Below are 15447 nucleotides of genomic sequence, written 5' to 3'. Positions count from 1 at the left end.
TTTTTTTTAGGTTTGACTGTAAATATTAATGGACGAAGCCTGAGGCTGTCTCAGCCTAACTTTCAGTCTACCTAACGACAGGCTGAGAGCTGGAGCTGAGGCAGCCTTTAAGTTCTATGACAAACCATTACCGCGCCCACCTGTCAAACTTGTCAGCTACACGCCGAACTATGGATAACACCTATTGTTCAGAATATCAAAACAGAGCTTTTGAAAAATAATTCACCCCTCGTACAGTGTGTGCCAGTGATGACAATAACTAATCAGACCTATTTTTTTTTTTTGTAACAGGCTGTAAACATGTCATTTACTGCTGTAAAAACAGGCTTTTTTTGGCTGTGGCTGTATGTGACACCCGGTGTTCCTGCAGCCAGCCTCTAGTGGACACTCAATGAACTGCAGGATTTTGCTCTTCCGCTTTGGCTTCATTTTTCATGACTGGAAGCTGCTGCTGCTGCTGCTGCTTGGGTTTGACGGGAAAAATTCAAGAGATTTAAAATCTGTTGACAAGGTATGGCAACCATTAAGTTAAACATGAATGACATACAGATGATTTTAATTATTTGATGGAACTGTCCCAAAGAAAAACTTGTCTTACCCTTAATATTGTCTGAATAAACTTCAGGGCACAAGATGTGTTCAGCTAAGGATTGCATATTTGCACTTATTTAGACATATAAATATTGTAAGTGTTAAATTCTAATCTTCTGACTACTCAAACAATGTAAAGGGTCATTTTGATTATTATACAATGGTTTATGTCCTGACGTTTTAACACTATCCAGCAATATGACTCGAGAGGGAGTGATGTACTGATTGTCCACATTGCTGCATTTCAGACATAGGCATGGGACGTCAGGCTGGGTGCCAAAGAAAATCTCAGTCTGCAACATCCCAGCCTCGAGTGTGATATTGTTTTTTGACAACATTTCTCCAAGCGGCATCAAGTAGCTAATTGATGGAAACCCTGGCTGAAGCAGAGTGATGCACGTCCTGAAAAGTCTTAGTAACAGCTCTCATGAAATGTCTCTTGTCCAATAAGATTGCTTGGTCTGAATTAACTGTTGTTTGATGTTAAATATTGTCAATAAAATAATAATTTTGACCAAACAAAGTGCTTGACCAGGGATTCCAGGAGCTTATATGGAACTCAGGAACTACACCTGCCCTTTTATACTCACTAAATGTTGTGCGATAAGAAAGTGCAAAAATAGTATCTACAATGAGTAAAGTATTGTTCAAAGGTTAAGGCTCAAGTGAAGCCAGAGACTCCAGAAACACTTAGACAGTCTTAAATGATTCTAAGGATTGCAGCTATTTTCCTGACATCCATCCTACACACACACACACACACACACACACACACACACACACACTTATAGAGACTTGGAAGAGAACCAAAGCCATCAACATAATGGAGTCATAACAGAAAGCCATCAAACCAGAGAGCCTTTGGCTTTTTGGCTTTGTAGACACATGTGAGTGTGCACACATGCATGCGCACACACACATACACAAACATTCACAGAGAACATATCTCTGGATACACTGTAGTTTAAATTGAAAACTCTGGAGGTATGTCCACTGCTAAATTCAGGCCTCATTAACTAGGATCTTATCTGTATGTCGTCCTATCGGCCTGCCATAGTCTTCTTCTTTGCTTGGATCAGATGCACATACATGTGTGTGTGTGTGTTGGTGTGTGTGTGTGTGTGTGTGTGTGTGTGTGTGTGTGTGTGTGTGTGTGTGTGTGTGTGTGTGTGTGTGTAAAAGGGGGTGCCTAGTGGCATGCTGGATGATTTTTGGCTCGTTGCAAAGACAGCTCATTTTGGCAGCCGCTTGCTCCTTGTGTGTAGTGCCACAGCTGGTCTAGAGCCCAGCTAGAGTACTTACACACACAAACACACACACACGCACACACACATGCACACGTTTTAAAATGCCAAATACCATCTAGCCTGCTTAATCTAGGCCACTGGTGAAATTACCAAAGCATGTATCCCCATATCTTATATTATAGTCCTAATTCCTTTCCTATCTATTGTTTGCTTTCCCCTTAATTAAATGCCCCAGCAGTTGGTCAATTATCATTAGCTATAAACGAGTTTCTCCAGCTCTTCACTCCATTATTCACCCACAGGGACCATTGAAATTACACCTTATCTAATCTAAATGACATCTAGACAGGTGAGGACACATTGCGTGATTGTTTAAGGGCATGTTGGATGTTAGCTTCACTGAAACTGTTCCAGAAACACAGAACAGCAAGTTTGAGTCGTGATTCAAGTTCAATCTACTTTGAGTTGACAAGTGTTGATTGGAGTGTGCTTGTCATCACAAAAAGCTGATGAGCCTTTGAGGCAGAAATTTGTTACTTTGTGTTAAAGTAGCTGATGTTGTGAAGTGATGGAAACACTGGAACTGTGCTGACTTAACACAGTCAAAGTTGATTCCTTGCTATATTTTGATACAATAAAGGCCGTAGTGATTTCATATTGGAATGTATTCTTTTTGTGTGTAACCCTAAGACGTGGAAACTACTAACATAAACTGTTTGCACATTGTGATCCCAGTCCCGCCATTATTATGCCTTTGTAATTAAACACTGCATCCGCAACTGAGTAATATTGGTTTCCCAGTATGTGGTTTCACATTGCATTATGGTGTATGGGAAGCTCGAGAGGCCGTGCATTCTACATAGCGGGGGCTTCACACACACACACACACACACACACACACACACACACAGGCATGCACACACACAGCGCTGTCCCCCCTTGTGGCCTCCAATGTTACACACTGTCTTTCTCCCATTACACCTCTGATAGCAGCAAAGGGGCAAAAAGATTTTGCTAATCCTCCTTCTACTGTATGTCACACATACAGAAAACGTGTGACAGGAGCGTAAATGTCCCGCCCTAAACTAGGAATCGGTAAGCGCCAAAAGTGTCAACAAAAGCTGTTACATTAAACTCTACTTTAATTTTAACAAATTTACAGCAGGGCTTTGGTAGTTCATAATTAAATAGACAGAGACTTAATCAACTGGTAACTCACTGTTAGCGGGGCTATGAAGATATACATACATTTTGTTAAAATAATTCACATAATATGAAACATTTGATTCATGACACTAAATTTAAGCTTAAAGTCTTTACATGTGATTTTTTGATCCAGCAGAAGTCGCCCTTGAACACCAGCATGAAACCAAAACAACTCGCGCTGCATTGTTGTGTTAGCATGCTAATGCTAGCGATCTTTATTCTGCTCGTATCTTCACACTGCATGTAAATTTACCTGAAATGAGCGTGATCTAGAAACACAGTTAAGCAGTGAGTACAGTATGTTATTCTTCTTTTCTCTAGTCCCTCAATTAAACAACTTTTATACACGAGGGGTTGTGCTGGACAGAAAAAGTGTATTTAGTTTGAGGCATAGTACTACTGGATTTACAAATACATGGTGATTCAGTATGGTATATATCATGGATGTTTTCTTTGTTCCATTCTATATATGTATACATCCAAACATGCTCTTATCTTTGAGCCATTTATTAAGCGTTTTTGGCATAACAGCTAAGTATTTGTTGCCAAAGTGTCTTGCTCTCTATTTCTCTTAGCTCATGGTGTTTTCCTTCTAGCTCCTCCGTTTCTTCTATTCCCTCTCTCTCTCTCTCTTTTCCCTCTCTCCCACTCTCCCAGAGACACCAGGGACCCCGGCAGGCCGCTCCCATTCAGCCTGGAGACGCCAATGATGTTTTAATTGTCACTTCTTGTTAAGGCGGCCATGACATTCATGTGGGGACAGAGGGGAGGCGGTCGGCGTAATCAGAGGAAATGGAGAGTGGAGAGAGAGAGAGAGAGAGAGAGAGATGGCACCCATTCAGCTCCTAAGAGTGGTATTTGGCTCTGAGCAGTATGCCTCCTTCTCCCTCTACCCTCTCTCTCACCCCGCCGGGGCTTGATCTGATTTGACAAGCGCAACGCTGTCATCTTGAGTTTGTCCAATTTGAAATTCTAATTAATGAACTCGGCGCCACTTTTTGTCGTTGTTGTTGTTGTGTTATTCCTCTTCCTCTTCTTTTCCCCCTTCCTTCCAAGGCCAGTTTGCCTTCTATTTGTCTTTTCTTTACCCTTCTCTCACTCCTCTGGTCTTCTTCTTCTGGAGGCTGTGTGACTGCAGAGGCTGCCGGCCGCACTGGGTGAGATTGTGCTCTAACACCATAGCAGATGATATCAGTGGCTTTGGGTCACCCAATTAGAGTCAAGCTGTGTGTTTTTGTGTTTGTGTCCCAGTGTGTATTCTGTGAACACAGTACATTTGTACACGTGTGTGTGTGTGCCTCTTCTTGTCTTCTGTTTTGTTTTTCTCCAAATCCTAATGAGCAAGCAGAGAGATCAGTGATGGCTGCTGACCGCTGACGCTGAAGGGCAGAGAAGTGGTCAGTCTCTCTTTCCAAAACTTCACACACCCACTGTGCGCTCAGAGGAAAACTCCATTCTAATGTTCTTTATCACTTTTCATCTCAAATTTGATAACAACAAATCAACATATGTCTCTCAAAGTATGATCTAATGGCACAAGAAGGACACCCGGTGTTAATGAAACCAATAAGTCTTTCCAGTGATGCAAGATGATACATATAATACAAAAAAATTATACATTTAGAAAAGGAAAAAAGATGATTACAATGCAGCCGCAGAATGGATCTTCGAGTTGTAGGTGTACAGTCAGTATGAAACAGGGTGCACTAATAGGGTGGTGGTGTTGGTGAACACAGAAAGTTTGCCAAACAGAAACTGTAATCATCACAAGGCTGCCTGGATTACATTTATTGTCAACAAAGCAAGAATGTATTTTAATCAGTCCATTATTATCCACTACTGCTAATTGAATTGGGGAAAACAGCTATTGAAGAATTAAACAAATGTCAAAAGTCTCATGTCCACTCTGTATTCAATTAAGCAATATCACATGACAAGGGGTGATGTTGAACTATCAGCACGGCTGTGATTTAGTTATGAGGCGTAAGGGAACATTTAGCTCTGCAAATTAACTGATAATAGTTGTCCCCAACATCGTCCCATGCTCTTTAACCCTCATGCATCACTATGGACATTTTTGTCCATTTGGTCAAATTTTACCTCTTCATATTTTTGCCTTTATTTTGTCTGTGTTAATGCATATGGCACCATTTTTTGTAAGAAAGACTCTCTCTTGACAAATTTTGGAATTTTTTAATAGATCAACAGAACTGGCATTTAAAGGGTTAAATTCCTAAAAATGATTGCATGTTTGGTAGTTTTGAGCAGGGCTGAAGTTGTTTAAGAGATGTATGCAGAAAAAAGTAGAAAAAAACATCAATCTGTTCTATTTTTAAAACAGTTTTTTGGCATGGACATTTTTGTCCTTAGTGACTTAAGAGGGTCGTAAATTAAACTGATGCCTGAGGGTTAAACTTGGCCCATGTTTACCATGAAACAGCAACTCAGTTCTTCATACATTGATCTGTATGTTTTGATTTATCCAACACAGTGAAAAGTGCTGTGCTCTTTATATGCATTCATGGACTGCCTCTTGCAAAATCAAGCTACTTCAATGAAACTATAATACTATGTATGATATAATAATATTCCAGCTGTAGCTAGCATGATCTTAGGCAATCTCAAGCTAGCCACATCGTAATTTATAACCCACTTAATAATTTTTCTTTAACTCAACCAACCTTGTTTTTTAAATGACAGTTACACTACGCTCAATCTGATTTTTTATCTCTTTCGGGTTGCCTGTCCTGGCTTTTAATCTTAGACTACTTCCACTTGAGTTGAGACTTTCAGGTATAAATATAATGTTTGATATGTAATATTATACAGAAAATAACTTCATAAAAGTATGGGATGTGTTCTGCTTTCAAATTGTATGTCCCTTTTTTTGATAGACCGTTAAATGTGTATGGTGAATGGTAATGTAATTGAGCTTTTAAAGCACTTTTCTAGTTTTCTGACTTCTGTACTAAAGGGGTTTATACACCGCTGGTCACAACTACACATTCACACCTCATTCAGATACGCATGTCCATCAGTATTAATCAATCCATTCACACTGATTCACTCACCGATGACTCGTACATATTAGTCTTTGCTTATTTGTTTATTTTTGTGTTTATTGTTAATATTTAATATTATACCTTTGTACAAAGAGAGCACAGTTTACCAAAGTAAAATTCCTTGTGTGTTTAAGCATACCTGGCCAATAAATCTGATTCTGATGACGCAGCGGGAGAACATTTTGGGTTCAGTCTCTTTCGACATGTGACTGCAGGAGCTGAGGGTCGAACCCCTGACCAACTGTACCACTGACCCACAGCAGCTCTTTGTTATTCCTGAAAAAGCACAATTAAAAACACATGTATAGAAAACACTAGAAACATCAAAATGAGACCATAAACATGAATCAAAAGTGTTTACTGAGGTCATAAAATAAGAGGAGTCATTGTCTCATTAGCTTTAATACAATGGGACCTCTTTTCACAGCCAAGTCACCCTATGCAGGCTTTTTGAAAGAATGCAGATTCAAAGCTCCTTATCATGGGCTAAAAAACCAGGCAGGTTAAACCCACTTCTTGTATACAGTCTATGGTATTAGCATCCAAAACAAGTTTATTACTAAGACCTCTCTGTCATGCAAGAAAAGAGCACTGCTTTTCAACCAACAATCTTTTTCAGTGAGCATCCTGTAATCCAAGCAGCAACTGTTTCCTTTTTAAAATGTACTCTTGTACTCTAAAATTAGCTGGATATTGATGTATTTTTTTTGTACACAGGGTTGACTGAACATCTTCAGTGCTCCTTGGCCTCCAATTTGCCGGAATGAATTCAACAAGAAGGAAGCTAACAACATATCTCCAAAGAATATCACCTCTATTTGTGTTTAGAAAGTGGCATTGACTTTGTCAGTTTTCCACAGTTACCTCCCCGACCCCTTCACATTCCTTAGTTCTGGTTAAATGACAGCGATGTAGTGATGATGATGAGAGAACAATATATCAATGTCATGTCTTTCTGTACCAGAGGGTGGTGCTAGCAGCCTACAAACTGTAGACCTCCGCTCAGCGCCGGTTTACAGGGAGGAGAGATGGAGAACGGAGAGGGAGTGAGTGGATTGAGTGAGTTTTGGAGGCCTGCCAATCATGATGAAAAACCACTGCAGAACTAATCTATTTCCATGCCCGTCCTAATCCACCACCACAACTATGGCATCATTTAATCACAAAATCATCATCACCATCACCACCATCCTCATCTCCCTCACTCCCCTGCCCCCCGCGCTGCATTAATAAAAAATGTATTTTTTGTAAATAAGAGCTTGTGATTAAGAGCAGATTAGCGCGCGCCTTCAGACGGACAGACAGACAGAGCGTGATGGGTTTTGTTAACACGGGAGTAACACTGGGTGTCAGTTGTGTGTGTCTGACATTACATCAACGTTATCCTCCTGCCGCTCATGTTATTGCTCTTGGCTTAGAGTTTTAGGGGACTTTTTAACAGCAGCATTGCTTAAGAGCTTAGAGTAAATGGACGGATGGATAGATGGATGGATGAAGATCAGGCACACACACACACATGCACAGAGAGATCAGTGTCACTCACACGGCTTCAGCACCAAAGCCTGATTTTCTTTGTGGTAAAAGCTGTTTTATTTCTCATCAGTGTTGTAATGGAGATGCTCCGCTGTCACACGGCACTTGAAGTCTCATTTTGTAGTGAGGAAGAGAACAGTCAGCCATTTTGCTGCTCTTATATTTATTTTATATTGCAACAGAATTTACAACACATTACTTTTACATAGGCCAGATTTTGAGGATTGAATGAATACAAAACATGCATAAATATTAATTGCTACATTCTTTTCAATCTTGACATTTATTGCCTTCAACACCACAAACTTTTCCTACATTTTTGTCCTCACAGCAAAGTGTATGTTCACTTTTTTGATCATTTTTTTGTGCATTATAAGAAAAAGATAATATTCTTTAAAGTCCCTTTTTATCCTTTAACCCCGGCCAAATTCTAGAAGTATTGTAATCTTTCTTAAGGGACCTTGAGTGTTTTATAAAAGGTGGAGAATGGGGATTGTTTTTCCCTTTATGCTATAAAGAAGTAGCAGTAGTCATGATGTTTGGTAAATGTAGAAAAGGGTCGTTACTGCTTTTGCAAAATTGTTTTGGAGCCTGGCTTAATTCTGTATCCGGACAAAAAGCAGATTTTAAGTGAATTTAAATGGGAAATAAAACTGGGGAGGGCTTTTATAAAATGAAGCATAATATTTAAGCCCCCCTCCTCACTCATACAATCCGCAAGATCAGAACCATCTTCCTGTTTGGTGCTACAAACCAACAGAGCAGATTTTTTTGTGTAAAATTAGACAAGATGACTCAAATCATCAGATGCAGGCCTGCCAATCTCACTGCCAATTGTGTAGTTTGTTCCTAATCATTGTAGAAATATCTCAGATTTGACATGGTAATGATTTATTTTTAAATTGCAAATACAGAACGCGGTCTATTATAAAATCTGTATTTGCTGTTGCTTTAAGTGTATGTGGATGCGGCATGTACTTTATTCACAGGTGGGCGCATTTTGTCTTGGAATTCAGAACACCTACTTATTATTCAGTGAGGTTGTGTGTGTGTGTGTGTGTGTGTGTGTGTGTGTGTGTGTGTGTGTGTGTGTGTGTGTGTGTGTGTGTGTGTGTGTGTGTGTGTGTGTGTGTGTGTGTATCAGAAGGAGACGTTGGTCCTGACGGTGAGTAATGTTCTCCAGGCCTGGCGGCTGGCACTGCTCTGTATCCCTGCAGGTGGGAGTGAGTCACACACACACATGGGCGCACACACTCTTACACACACATATGCAGTGCCACCCATTTCATGCTGACCACCTCAGTGTGCCAGCCCAGCGACCGTGGCAGCCAACTGGCCAATGAACAACTGTCTGTCTGTCTGTCTGTCTGTCTGTCTGTCTGTAGAGTAACGACACATTCCAGCACAGCAGCTAGAGTGAGCTTCTCTCTCTGAATCAGTTTGTGCTCTTTCTTTCCAACACACACACACACACACACACACACACACACAGAGTCATTCTCCCTCATTACTCACACAAGTCTGACACATCACTGTCAAATGCCAACTCACATTAAGGTGGAGAGAAGGCACCTTTCCCTCTTTTCTGTTTATTTTGTCTCTGTGTCTGTCTCTATGGTTCTCTCAAAAATCTAAAATCAAATTCAGCTTCTTTACTTTAAAATTACAGAGTAAACAGCATGAAAATCAGGCATTACTGACATACATGACAGTAAAAGCACATATTTATATCAATTACACCAATTGTGAAATCTGCAGCCACAAACACCACTAACATTTTTCATGATTTGTAATTGATCGAGGTATCCACTTTCTGTTGTCACTCTACCTGTTTTTAAAGAGGTATTGCACTATTAAATACTTTTTTCCGTACACCAAATATATGTTATTCAGATGAATCTTGACAGCTTGCTAGAAAATTCAAAAATGCATTTTGCTGGAGGGGTAAAATTCATGAAATAAAATCCACTTCCTCTACTGACTCTCTCTTTTTCTCAACATCTGTCTCCACATCATTTTTAACCCCTTTCATCTCTTTTTTCATCTTCTCATGTTTCTGTATTTTTTTTTTCAGAATTCACAAAATGTTGTCAACAGTAAATGGTTGGTTTAAAGACTTCTTCCTTGATCTGTTGTGTGTAATGCAGGACTATAACCGGATATTTAAAAGCTTTTGATTTAAACTACTGTTAGTGTGGTTTTTTTTTCACTATTAACTTTCTTTTAAATATCACTATAGTCTATAACCACATAAGGACATTAAACTGATATCACATGGGAGTCCTGGGTTTACAGTGAACTGTGAAAATGTGTATGTGCTTCAGGACTGTGCCTAAGTGTGTGTGTGAGGGGGAGAGAGATGTCCTTTTCCATCATTTGCTAATCAGACATCCTAATGTGTTCTAGCAGAATATTGAAATATGTCCGCAGGTATTTGTATCACTCCATCATGGTGAAGTAAATGACGATGTGACAGGCATGGATAATCCACCAGACGTGACATGACAGTGTGTGTGTGTGTGTGTGTGTGTGTGTGTGTGTGTGTGTGTGTCTAAGTGTATTTTAATGATGTTCTGTGGAACCGGCGATGTATGGTCGCCTCTGAGTGCGGATAAAACAGTTAAACACAGTAATTGCCATTTACTCTCAGCTGTGCTGGTGCTCCCATGGGAGAGCTCAGTGCTCAATGGGTACCGCACACGAACACACACACACCCATACACCCACACATGAACATACATACACATCTTATTCTAAAGGATTTGATTTTTAAAAGCTACTCTTCTGTCCTGCTTTTTAAAAGGTATGGTCCTTAACGTTTATGCAGCTGCCTCCCTGACATGCGAGTCCATAAGAGAGGTCTCGCAATCATCATCAATATTACAGTCTCCCCCGGGGCAGCTGAGGGTTTCTAGGTTGCTTTACCCCTCACTCTCTGATTCCTTCTATCCTTCAAATAACCATGAAAGTTCACTCACATTTTCTTTTCCAGGAATCTGTTTTAATTTTATTTCTATATTATTGACTTTTGCTGGATTTAAAACATACTTCCATAGGCTACCTGTGTGTGTGTGTGTCAGTTGCAGAGACAGAGTGATACATATAGGAGAGGGACAGAGAGAGGTGTGTTGTCTGATGTTTAAATTAAGAGCACATAACTTCTCCTCCAGGTTGCTGAAACAACAGAGCAGTCACCCGCCTGCCAAGAACGAATGGGGGGGGGGGGGGGGGGGGGGTGCAGAGAGGGACATAAATGACCCATTGTGAGAATGTGTGTGTGTGTGTGTGTGTGTGTGTGTGTCTCTGTCCATGCATTGCCAATGTCTTTTAATGTGTGTTCATTCACGTGTGTTCGTCGTCTTTAAATATATGTATTCTCTGTAAAGCATGGGTCTGTATGTGTGCTGTGATTAGGTGATCGCTGCTTTATATTCCCCAAAGAGGAATAAAGAGAGTATTTCTCTCCCCCTGAAAAAATGCACAAAGGCTCTTTTGACAAGCCAGTTTGCAAATGTGTGTGTTGTGTGTATGTGTGTTATAGGGCTGAGGGGGGATTGGCGGTGCTGGTCTTGGACCCTCTGAACTCCCCTCAGCTGTGACCCACAGCTAGCCAAGCTTGAAAATATCATGTATGTGTATTTAAAGTCAACATTACACGAATGACCAGGCCTGATTCAAAAGCTTAAGACAGGCTTTTATTTCCTCACTTTTTTGTTTTTACATATGGATGACACTGTTTGAAAGTATATTGTATTTTGTCATTGCAAAAGTTTTTGTGTGTGTGTGTGTGTGTGTGTGTGTGTGTGTGTGTGTGTGTGTGTGTATGTGTGTGTGTCCATGTGTTATTTGACCTCTCTGTTGTGTTCCCTTTCTCTCTCTTGGCGTCCTCCTCTTATTTTTACTTCCTTCCTTGTTTTTCCAGAATCCCATCCTCAAAGAAATATACTCAAAACTGTACAGACCTCCAGCTGAATTTAAGCTGTGAGTGATTTTATGAGGTAGACAGTTAATTACAATCAATATTTAAAGAGCCAAGCTAAGGTATTCTCATGAATTCTCATTAAAGAGGCATAAGCAAAAATATCACATATATGCAAGCTGATGCTATTTTCTGCTTAAAGTGTTGTAGAGTCCTCTTCTCATTTGATATCATTGACTCCTGTATGCATGTCACAGAAGTATGTACTCATCATTTAATTATCACTGTGTTTAAATTGCTTTCATCAATTCTTTAAAAATCTAAGATAAAAGATGATTGTGTAATTCTGAAGGAGTACGTGAAACAGGAAATCATCACTTGACTCTTTATCCTCTTCTTTAGGTCTTTGTGTGCAATTTAAACACATTTAACTGCATTGTGTTGGTTGTATTAACTACAACATTAAGGTTCCAGTTACTGTTACTGCAGGTGTGCTACTGATGCAGCAGACATCCGTTTTCATTGGACTAAAACTTCTAATAGAATTAATCCACTATACACTACCAGCTAAGCATCAAATTGCACACTGACAACATAAGCAACTTGGCAGTATGGGGGAGCCTCCAGCAGCTAAGGGAGTGCATAGTGGGTTTATTCTCTACAAAGAGCCCTTTTCTCCCACTTGTGATTGTACAGCAACATAGACGCTAAAAGACATGGATGTAGTTTCAGTGACATTACCCACTTGTTTAACGGAGGCATTTTGAAGCTGAACGATGGCAGTCATCATATTAGGAATGCTATCCCCACATAACGTTTGATTAAACTAGTAACTGCCAAAGAGGTGGAGCTGAGGCGCCTTAAGCCTACTAGCAAACTGCTTCAACACGCCCACCTGTCAGCAACTGAGCCGCGCCCATAATTAAACATTTATGCATAACTCTTAGCCTTTACATCATCAAAAAAGATGAGCTTGGGGTAAAAAATAAGCCATTGGACAGATTATACCAATGAAGTAATGAGCTAAAGAGAATAAAACACATGTATTAATGGCATTTCAACATATGCACCTTTAAGAAAAAGCTAAAGACCCAGCTCTTTCATGAATACCTACTAACTTAATGATGATGGTCTCCATATTATTGATGATGATGATGGTAATGATGATGGTTTTTGTTTGATAACAATGACTTATAAGATGGTTTCTATACTGATTAGAGCTCTCAAGAACTGCCCTCAATGTTGTGCTTTGCCTCTGGTCACTTCCTGTCAGCACCTGTGTGTCCAATCAGACTCAAAGCTGATCGTTTGCTCTTACTGACATTGTTCCCTTTTTTCTAGATCCTCGCTTGTGTTTTTCTTACTCTCTGATGTACCTCTCTTTGGATAAAAGCGTCTGCTAAGTGAATTGTAGAATTGTAGAATATCCTCTAATGGTGAGTCCTCAGCTTTTGAAGAATGCCTCAAGTGGACACTTGAGGAACTGTATTTTTGTATTTGCATTTCTGCATAGGCTTCATTTTTCAATAGCAGATGTTGCTGCCTGTCAGCAAACACATTATGACTCTTATTATTCATGTTGAAGCCAACAGGCTGTAGTGGCAAGATACACGCTTTTAACATGGTCAAGTTGGTTTTAATGAATGGCCACCAAGCAAACCAGTCAGAGATGTTTTAGTGGCTTTGCAACCTTGCTGGAATGCAAAGTCAAGGGTATTTTTGATCTTTTATGCAGACTTACATATACATTTCTCTTTGCTCTTCATCATTTCTCTTAGCTCCTTTCTCTCATCCTGTTGTGAGAGTATAATGCTGTGTCGCACAAATGTTGCCAAGAGTTTGAGATTTATACATTTCTTGCGCCAGCCCCTCTCATACCCCATATTCATACATTTCTTCAGCTGCTCACATGAAAGGTTACTGCACCATCACCCCTTCAATAAAGACAATGATAAGTAAAAGGTATAGCTTGACAGACATGACAAACATATGGATATAAAGATAGATGCATTCCATTTCCCCTGCAGATCAACACTGTACCACACACAGACAGTCACACAGGGGGATTATTTGGGAAAATTCCAGGGCATTTGTTCCAGAGTGGCACCATGGGCTTCTGAACGCCGGCGATTCAGCTAATGTCAATGTGTGAAAGCATCAATCTATCAACAAAACCCTACTTTGTGGGTCAAAAGGCTTTCAACATTGCAGCAAAAGACAGAGAGAAAAAAAACAACAACGGCTCCACATTTCACCAGCGAGTGAGAAAAAGAGGCCTTGAGTGAGACTGAAAAGAGAAAATTGTTATGGAAAGTGCAGAATAGAAAAATAATTCTCCATGATTCCAAAAGAATAATCAAGATGGTTATTTTTCTCCTGAATGCCGCTGCTATCTTGCATATTCAAAATTGATTGTGACTATAATTTTACTGGAGTAGAAACTGAGAAATACAGAGGTGCGGAAGGCCTTATTGTCAGGCCGACACATATCAACACTGTGATATTGTAGCAGTTAAGTGGCAATTTTGTTGGGTGCAAGCAATTTCTTTTCACTACAAAGTGATGCCGTTCTGTGCTTCCTTAGTGCCATTTTCTGGAGGGGACCTGATTATCATTAAAAACAATTGCTTTAATATACATAGCGATTTTAATGGTGGTTTGACAATTAATAGATCTAAAAGATCATGCCCAGTTTGACCAAAAAATAAGAGTTATCCCTGATTTAAAATGCACCAACATGCAAATCAATTAATTATATCCACTCAGTACAAATATCAAGATGACTATGGCCATGATGAAATGTTATTAAAAACTGGTACAAATGTGAAAGTTCTTTTTATTTGAAGATGTTATGAAGTCTCTGAACCTCCTGGTTAACATTACTCAGTCCATAAAGCGTCATATTTATGTTGAAATAAGGTCTTGGGGAGACGAGTTTTCAAATCATTTCAGGTGAATCACGCATACGTCATCAATTATGTTGCTCTTTGAAGGCTTAAATGATCAAAAATATAAGATGTTAATGTTTTAACAAGGTCTTGGATGGACAACAAAAAAACAAATGTCCACATTGAAATCACGTTTATGGTTCACTGTGTACTAACACAAGGGTTATTCCATGCAAAGCAATGGGAGCTCCAGGGAAGTCAGAAGGTAAAAAAGTTGCAAATTTATAGCTATTTATTTTAAACTAACCAAAAACAACAAAATTGCTAATTCTGGAGAGATGACATTAAGTTTAGAAAACAAAGACATAATCACCAGTGTGACACCCAAATGAACCCACGTAAAAACACACACCTCCCTGCCCTCAAGAGGTACATTATCTACAGCAGGAAGTCCAATGCAGACACTTCCTGTTGGTCCCAGGAACAATGGCTATTGTCGCAGTCCGTACCATTGATAAGCCCTGACCTCACCTCCACGTCGAAGCTGACAATAAATCCTCCACTTTTAAAATGGAACAAGCGATGATAGATTAACAAAGTAACGGCGCCATACACACACAAAAAAAAACGTCAGCAGGGTTAAAAAAGGTAGAACGTGTAAGATTGATGCAAAAGTCAAAGCAGGAGGAACTGTTTGGATAAATGTTCTCACATTCTATTTTTTGATGTTTTTCTGAAGTTTTGTTTATTGTCTGTGTTGTTTCCAATTTAGCAGCAAACTCCAGGCGCCAAACTCATGACATAGAAACAATGCAGTCCCTTTCACTCTCAAACACTGAGCTGTTTCAAATATCTCACATTTCTACCAGGAGCTTCACAAGTACCTTCTGCAGCTGCTCCACATTCCTGCCTTCAAGAGTTAAAAAGTCCTCACAGTATTCACTCTGACAACAGAAATCTGTAAAACTGAGCAAGTTACATCGACCGTCTTAACTCATAGA

Source organism: Labrus mixtus, chromosome 22 (genome assembly GCF_963584025.1).
Source record: "Labrus mixtus chromosome 22, fLabMix1.1, whole genome shotgun sequence".
Taxonomy (NCBI): Eukaryota; Metazoa; Chordata; class Actinopteri; order Labriformes; family Labridae; genus Labrus; species Labrus mixtus.
Note: the sequence above shows the minus strand (reverse complement) of the source record.